Here is an 8,250-nt window from a genome sequence, read left to right as displayed (position 1 = left end):
CACAGCTAACCCAAAAGGAAATTTCACCTGCAACACTAATCCCTTGGGCATACTTAGCAACATGAGGAAAATACTTGTTTTCCTCACAGTGATGCACAGTTGCACAGCAGGTCCCCACTAAACCCACCTCCCCAGGACTCACTGCTGCACAGCTCAGCACGCGCGTGAAACGCAGAGACTCACTCAGTTCTGCACTGAGGCACCAGAAGGACCCACACCTTGTTCCTTCAGAAAGGAGAAGGCATGAAGAGAATGAGGAAAGGAAACGCATTTTAAAAAATAGTCTTATCAGCAAGTAAATGCCACCAGAGAAAATTTATTTCCCTACTTGACTCTTCTACAATACACGATTCCTACCAGGTGACCAGAGTTGTGGTTATTTTTAGTACTTGGGGAAAAACCAAAATAAAAACCACCAAAAATCCAAGAAAGAAACATAAAAAAAAAACACCAAAAAACAAACGTAAAAAAAAAACCACCAGAAACCAGTTTAGGTCTAGATTTGCAGACCTGCTGAGCACTGGAAGGTGCAGAATGAAGAAACAAGTCCTCGGTGATGCCAGCAAAAACACACGGTGATGGCAAAGCCTGCAGGTCTGACCTGGGCCTGGCCCACATCCTCCATGGCATCTTCTCTCTTGGTCTTCACATAGCGCTGGTAATACAGCCTAAGGCAACGCTCCAAAACTCAACTGGAGGAATTTTTAATATTTTTTTTGCTAGCTTTGAGCTTTATTTCCTTCCAACTCAGTTATCCCAATTCTAAGGTCTCAGAGCATCCATCTGAAGAGGCTGTTTCTGAAGAAGGTGCCCACCAGGAGAGGAACCCCAAAGTCTACAAAGCATGACACCAAGTCCCTGACTCACAATTTCCTGCTCAATTTTCACACTTGACCTTGCAGCTTGCTAACCTTGATAGGTAGCACTACGAGCTCAGGCTGAGGCTCTCTTCAAATCCTTCAGCATCTATTTGCTCAACATTATCCTGGTGTTTCAGAGCTCCCCAAAGCACACAAATACACATACTTCCACAACAATCAGGAATTTTGACGTTTATACATTTAGAAAATTAAACAGCAGCTGACAGGAGTCTCACTAATAACAGCAGCAACTGAACCTGTAATGATCCTTCACCTTTCTTCAAGGAAAATTGTTCAAGTTTTTTGAATGCTTGTCCCCTCCACCCTCTGAAGAGCATACCTGAACGAAAAGTATGCAGATTAGTGCTCCCAGAAAACCTAAACAACAGAAAAGTTGATCCAGTCCTACAAAAAAGCCAAACACCTTTCTCAGTGCAGAGGATAGTCCATGCTCAAGGAAAAATAACTTGTAACACAGAAAAACTGCACCTAAAACATTTTAAATCCATCTCTGCAGCTTTTCATTTCAGTTTATTTTTTTCTTGAAAGAAGAGATTTTTCTCAAGAATTTCATTTTTTCTAAAAATGAACACCAAGTGAGAAGATTACAATCTCCCCACCACACAGCCTGAACCACAAGTATCAACACTAAGCTACTTGAAAAATGAGTTTTTAAACATGTTTTGCCTGCAATTGAACATCACTCATATTTACCACAGGAGATCTTGCAACGGGGCCATTTGTTAGACTATAATAACTGCACAAAATTTTTCATTCAGCTTTCACTCCGCAAGTTGCACATCTTCCCAGACAAAACAAAAATGAAAGCAGCATTTAAGCAGGACAGCTTGAACGTAAACCAGAGGAAACCCCTAATGCTGCTGAAAACCCAGCCAGCAAACGCTGCAGGCGAGATTCACACCTTCCTTCAACAACAACAAAATACAGGAAAAAAATCAGGCAAGGGTTTTTTTCCCCCTTGTTTCAGTTTTCATATCTTATTTCTTTCTAGCAAAGGCTTTTAGGTGAGAAGAAGAATTCTCAGTACCATGGACATGTATTTTGGTGCTCACTTATTTCTCTATTTCATTATCTTTATCCCATTTGTTGAAGTGATTTATTTTATATATAGATACCTATTTATTTTCATTTTCCCCACGTATTTACTGTATTGCTCACAGCAACTGAACAGCAACAGCTATTCTGTGTTATCCCATAAATGGAGGGAAAGGAATAAAACCAGAACATATAGCAGAGTTGAACTCAGAAACAATTAGTCTGAAGGCAGGCCTGCAGCTCCCCTACTGCAAATATAAAAGGATTTGGGTCTGAAGCAACACACGAGTCCATGTCTCCTCCACAGAGCAGCAGCAAACATGGCTGGGCAAGCCAGGGACAACTGCTGCTCAGTCATCTTCCTTGGCAATGTGTTTCTTAGACATACTGTTTCAGCCCTACAAGAAGGAATATTACTGCTGATATTAATGCTAATAAATTCCTTAACTAAATCACTGTAGATTGCAGTGAAATTAGAGATTTATGAAGAGAAATGCAAGTACACTTTGCAACAGGTCCTGTGCTTTGACAAGTCACGATGTGCTTGGCAACCACTGGAGTTGAAGAAGATCCTGCAGTGAGCAGAAAAAGCAGGTTTTCTTTCAAAAAACACACCTGCTTTTGGTTAGTTCACCCTGTTCGTAGTTTAGAAATGCTCTTAAGACTCCTCGTTATCTGCTGCAGGCCCCTCAAACCTGACCTCTGCTCTGCATTGTCCTCCTATCTCCCGGCTTACCTGCCCGGATCAGGTCATCGGCGGCGCCGGGCCCGGGGAGCGCGGCTGCTCTGCCGACACGGAACATGAGCCCCTGCCTCTGCAGATTGTTTCTTGCCATGAAGGATAAAACAAGTAGCCTGTGCCCTTCTTGCTGCTCTACTGAGACACTGCCAATGAGGTGGCCCAAACACGGACCCAGTGGATTGTCCACTGCAGCCTTCTCCAGGAGGCCCTCCCTGCTGCAGGGCTGTATCTTGATTTTCTGGTGGAAAGAAGCAGACAAAGCAGTGGCTCTGCTCTGAAAAGCCTGTCCAAGTCCCTCTTGGAGTACGAGTTGTTCAGCCATCCTTACCGCATAATTATCCTTCATTTACCGAGCAACTGGGGAATTAAGGAGCAGGGACTGGCTCTCCTCCATTTGTATTTCTCAAAGCAACCCCTGAGAAGGGTTATTTACCAACATAACCTCCCTATTCCAAAAAAAATACTTATTCAAAAACTGTAAGAAGTTGGCTGACATGGTTTTAATCAACTGCTACAACTCTAATGATCTACTGCACCAAATTATTTATTTATTATTGCCTAATGGGACCACATTCCTCAACAATTAAATCATTTACTAACCCCTCCCGGGGAAGGTTGTCCTATGTACCCAGCAAGCGTAAACCAACCTAACAGTTCTTGGACAAGAACTGCCAAAGAACAAATGTCAACGTTTTTGAGAATTTTCTTTCGATCCACGTATTTATGAAAAGTACAAAAATACATTCGGCTCACGGAAGTCTCCTAAAGTAAATATTTTCAGTTAACTTGTTTTAAGTTCATCCCTCAAAACCAACCGTGCAGATGCTGAATACAATAAAAGAATTCTTGGCGGTCTATCAAAAACATTCAGGGTCTGGGGTGGTTTTGAAGCTCAGACTTTTCACAGATACATCTCTATGGGTTAGACATCAATGCTGCACCGTGATGTACCACAGCCAGGATCATGTGCCTTTGCAAAGGTCATGCTTTACAAGTAATAGATGATCATCATAAAAATTTTCATTAAAAGCAGCACAGGAGCTGTCAGATGATCAGTGTTTGGTGGCCTAAAGCAGGGACTAAAGGGGCAGCCAAAGAAGGGATAACTCTCCCACTAATTCAAGGTCATTTTGGCCATAATAGAAATGATTCAAGGTGTAGGTATCAGTGAATAAGATTAAAATCTGACACTTTTTTTTTTTTTTTTGCTATTTTTACATTAATATAGGTGGTAACCAAAATAAGAGCAGGAGAAAAATCAGTATTCGCATAACCAGCACGCTCTGCTGGGTCCTCAATAGATGGCTAATTATGAAGAAGCAAAAATATTGAAGAGCAGCCCATTACACACCAAATGCAGTGTCTCTGTGCATTACCATTGCTGCATTTTAAAACACGTTTTTCCTCTGCTACCTCATGGAACACCCAAGCAGGGCAGACCACTGCTTACTCCCCACTGGTCCTATGAGATTCGTGCAGTAACTCCCACAAGATGCAGGACGGACACCAAGATGATTTTTCTGAGAGAAGCTGAGCACCCAGTTTGAACCACAGAGGACACCAGGGTTGGAAGGGCCTGATCCAGCCTCCCTGTTGACACAGGCAACTTCAGATTGACCTAGACCTACAGCCAGCCTACTCTTAGGGACCTTCAACAGCCATAGGGATTTCAGAAACCTTCTCTGGGACCTGAAGGAGCCACTTTAAATGCACACCAGAAGCCAAGAGAGAGATGAAGGAAGACCATGGCAGAACTACATGCACATCTTGCTTTAAGTAAAGCTCATAGCTGCAAAAAACCCCCAGGAACTCAACAGCTGAAAAAAAAAAAAAAAAAAAAAAGAAAGCTTGGATGAGACAAGAGCTTGGATGAGAAACAGCTGGCTGAGCCACCCCACGTGCTTATCTCACATCAACAGCAAGAAGATGCAACCAAGGAGATCCTATCAATGTTCCTGGTGGAGGATGGAGAGCTGGAGCTCAAAGGGTCCACGCGTACCCCACGTAGTACCTGGGACACCCTCAGTGCACCACAGGCATCCCACTCCTAAGACTCATTTCCTTTGGTGACCATGGGCTTGGCAGCAGCCCTAGTTCCATCTCTTCACCAGGCTCTTGGAGAAACCCTAAAAAGGGCTAACAAGAAACACCAATAGAGCCCAAAACAGTCACCCACAGCTTAATTTGACAGAGCTGGTGCCAAGCCACGCCTTGGCACAGGGTGGACAGTCAAAGGCATACCAGAATCCTACACAAGAAAAAGATACCTCATCCCTCTCACAAGGGATGCCCACCCATGCCTGAAGAGAAATTGCAATGCACGAAAGGAATTACGGGAGTAACTGGATCCTTAAATCAACAGGTATCGTTTTGTTACTTCACTTTGCCTAGAAAAATGACGTGACCATTTCACCATCAAGGAGTTTCCACCAAAAACACTGCAAGGCCAGCCACTTGACAGCTTTGGGCTGCTTATCAGCAAATCAACCCAGGTGAGAACTGTGCCTTCTCCTCTCCATTCAGCCAGGTCAGATCCTCTTTCAACAGAAGCCTGCTCCTGCATAATGAAATCATGGAAATGCAGAGTAAAATGGCAGTTCAACATGCTTGCAAGTGGAATGATGTGCTTCATGAACAAGGGCTGCCACAGATAAGCTTGTTCTCCTTGGACACTTCCCACAACACTCTCTTCTCCTTCCATCCTCTTCTTACAACCCTGCAAACCACTGCTAGAAGACCACCAACATGAGGCATCTAAAGCTGCAAGAAACCCAGTCTGACCCTGCAGCTGACCCTGCTGGGCACAGAATTTTGAACCAAGTGACCTCCTGAGGTCCTGTCTGACCTAAATGATCCTACAGTCCTCCACTAGTGGAAAGCAATGGAAAGAAAAGAAAAAAAACAACGAGATAACCTAGAATCAGCAATAAACAACAGGGTAGCATTAAAATCACAGGGGGTTTCTTAAAATAAAAAGCATTTGGGGCAAAAGACATCCTTGTCTCACTTGTTCTGTAATGGGTTCCACAGGTACCCACTATAAGATTCCTCCCCACAGAGAAAAAAATGCTCCCATGATGACTAGTAGAGCTGTAACTCTTTATAATACTTTAAAAACAGATTAAAAAATTATTTAAAACTCTGAAATCGCTGTTCAACATGCTTCCCTTCTGAATTTTGACATTTTATAAGGTCATACGGTTTGTTGAGTTTGCTTTTAAATTTTCAATTCCTAAGACACAGAATTTAAGACATCAATGCAATCCCAGGAGCGAGACACACATCACAGCATGGCATTCAACCTGCCAAGCAAGCAAGATTCAAAATCAGACTCACACAGAAAAAACAGAGACTTTTCCACTTCCTTTTTTTCCTGTTTTTATCCATTATCTGGCAAGAGTTTCACATGTTTGGTTTCTGTATTCTCAATCCTGAACACCTGTGCCTTCACCCAGATACTGAAAACCTACGGAAAAAACTGATCTGTGTAAAAGAAAAACAAGGGACCATAAAAATAATCTCAATTCTGATGAGCCCACCAGCAGCATTTCACCCTTACAATTCAATAAGAAACCCAGGCCTAAGCTCTAGGACAATCCCAGACATCTAACCTGAAAAGACGGCGGAATATTTTTGCAGCAAACCATTAACAGGCACCAAACAATTAACAGGCTTCTTCCCAGAGCAGGGGAACTACCCAGACACGACCAAAATCTCCAACGATGCTGGTTTGTGCAAAGGAATGCTAGAGAAAGTCTTGAATTTGCAAACTTAAGCCGTGATCCTTTAAATATTTATGCTCATGTTTACTTTCCAGCGAAGAGAGAGATCCCGTTCGCTCCAGAGGAAGTGAAGCACATGAATGCACGCGGGACCCGAGCCCGAGAGAATGAGATGATCTTTTTAAGATCAACACACACACACACAAAATACATCTTCTAAAGCCAAAACCTGCCCCCAGCCTGTCTTGGGGAGCCAGACTCTGGGAGCTTCATGAAGTACATAATGAATGTGCCTTCAACCTCAGGGTGACACGACAGCAAAGCCACTTGTCTAAACCCAACGGGGCTCCTTCCCGCCGTCGGACTTCCAGCATTTAGCACGCGAGAGGGACTGCAATCCCATCTTATGGATAAACCAACGGGATCCAGGAATTTCTGAAATCAAGTCAGACCAGCTTAGACACTTCAAGCAGCTCAACGACCTTGTTTTTTCCCCCCAGTAAATGTATTTTTAAAAGGAACTGCATACAAAATCTGCATGGTTTGGAGAAAGAACTAGGATTTGGCAGAAAACAGCCATCCCACACCCACCCCAAATGGCTTTAGAAACTCTTGGATCACATCAGCTCAGAGTTTTGCTAGACTTGAAGTATTTAAGGCCTCAGGACTATGTGGTACACTTGGTCCCAAGGGCTTAATGGTGAGCCCTGGTCTTCCTCGCCAGCTGCCCAGTGGTGCCGAGCTGCAAAACCAGTGGATGGACCAGCGTTCCCAGTACTCTCACTGTTGACTTGTGAGCCATGTGGCAGAGTGATCCGTCCTTCCCTCCGGAGCTGGACACCATCCTTCCAGAAATCAAGTGGTGTACATGGGCGATCAGTTTCTAGCGCAGCCCTACCTCGAAATGAGCTAAATTAAGGCTGCACAGGTAACCTCAGGTTTCACGTTTCCCAAGTGCCTGACCCCACATGCTTCACATTCTCAGAGGTTTTCCTGCAAATGAACTAACATGAACATCCTAGATAAAAATAATTCAGACATAAATCCTTTAGATGGTTAGATTTTCTGGGCGAAGGACCCCAAAGCTTGGCTAGCTTGAGTTTGAGGCGGCACAGACAACTGGTGGTGTTTGTAAAAGATACCACAGCAGCAGGTGCCACATTGGCCATTTGAGACCTTCAAATCTGCAGCTACCCCACCCAAAAAACAAAACAAAACAAAAAGGTGAAAATACAAACTTTAGAAATCATAACTAGAGGTGGGTGCACAGAGGACATAAGTCTGAGGCAGGCTCTGCAGAGCCAAGTCTACATATCAATACTTCAACAAAAAATATTCAAATAAACCTTTTTTTTCCAAATGTTTCAGAGGCACCACTGAAGGAATGACCACAGGCCTTCCAAAAAGGATGAAAACGTCTCTAAAGGCAGCCTGATTTACATATGGATTGCAATAAATAAATAAATATCTATCTAAAGCTGCGTCATCATTATAGAGCAGGAAACAAAAGCTTGTCAGTGGTGTGCCAGGGCTGCTCAATTACCTTCCCTACTATCAGCAGCTGGACTGACAGCTTCCCAAATGATCCTGGGGATGGAAAATCAAGGCCAGGAGTGAGAGTGAAGGCTGGGAGAGCTCTCAAAAGGGGGGGAAAAAAAAAAAGCAAAGAAAATCCTATTGATTTGATTCTTGAAGATTTTTTTTAAATGAGAAAAGCTGCTGCAAGGGATGAACTGACTGGCAGACACAGGGGAAACCACGACCACGGCGTGAGGGCAGGACAAGGAGCTGCAAGAGAAGATGCTGCTGAGCGCCAGGGCAGCCCCTGACCCCGCCGCCGCCGCCGGGCAAGTCCGCCCGCCCCGGGGCC

This window comes from Chaetura pelagica, unplaced genomic scaffold, assembly GCF_000747805.2.
Source record: "Chaetura pelagica isolate M959 unplaced genomic scaffold, ChaPel_1.0 scaffold369, whole genome shotgun sequence".
NCBI lineage: Eukaryota > Metazoa > Chordata > Aves > Apodiformes > Apodidae > Chaetura > Chaetura pelagica.
The sequence above is the reverse complement of the archived record's forward strand: the minus strand, read 5'-3'. Positions refer to the sequence as shown.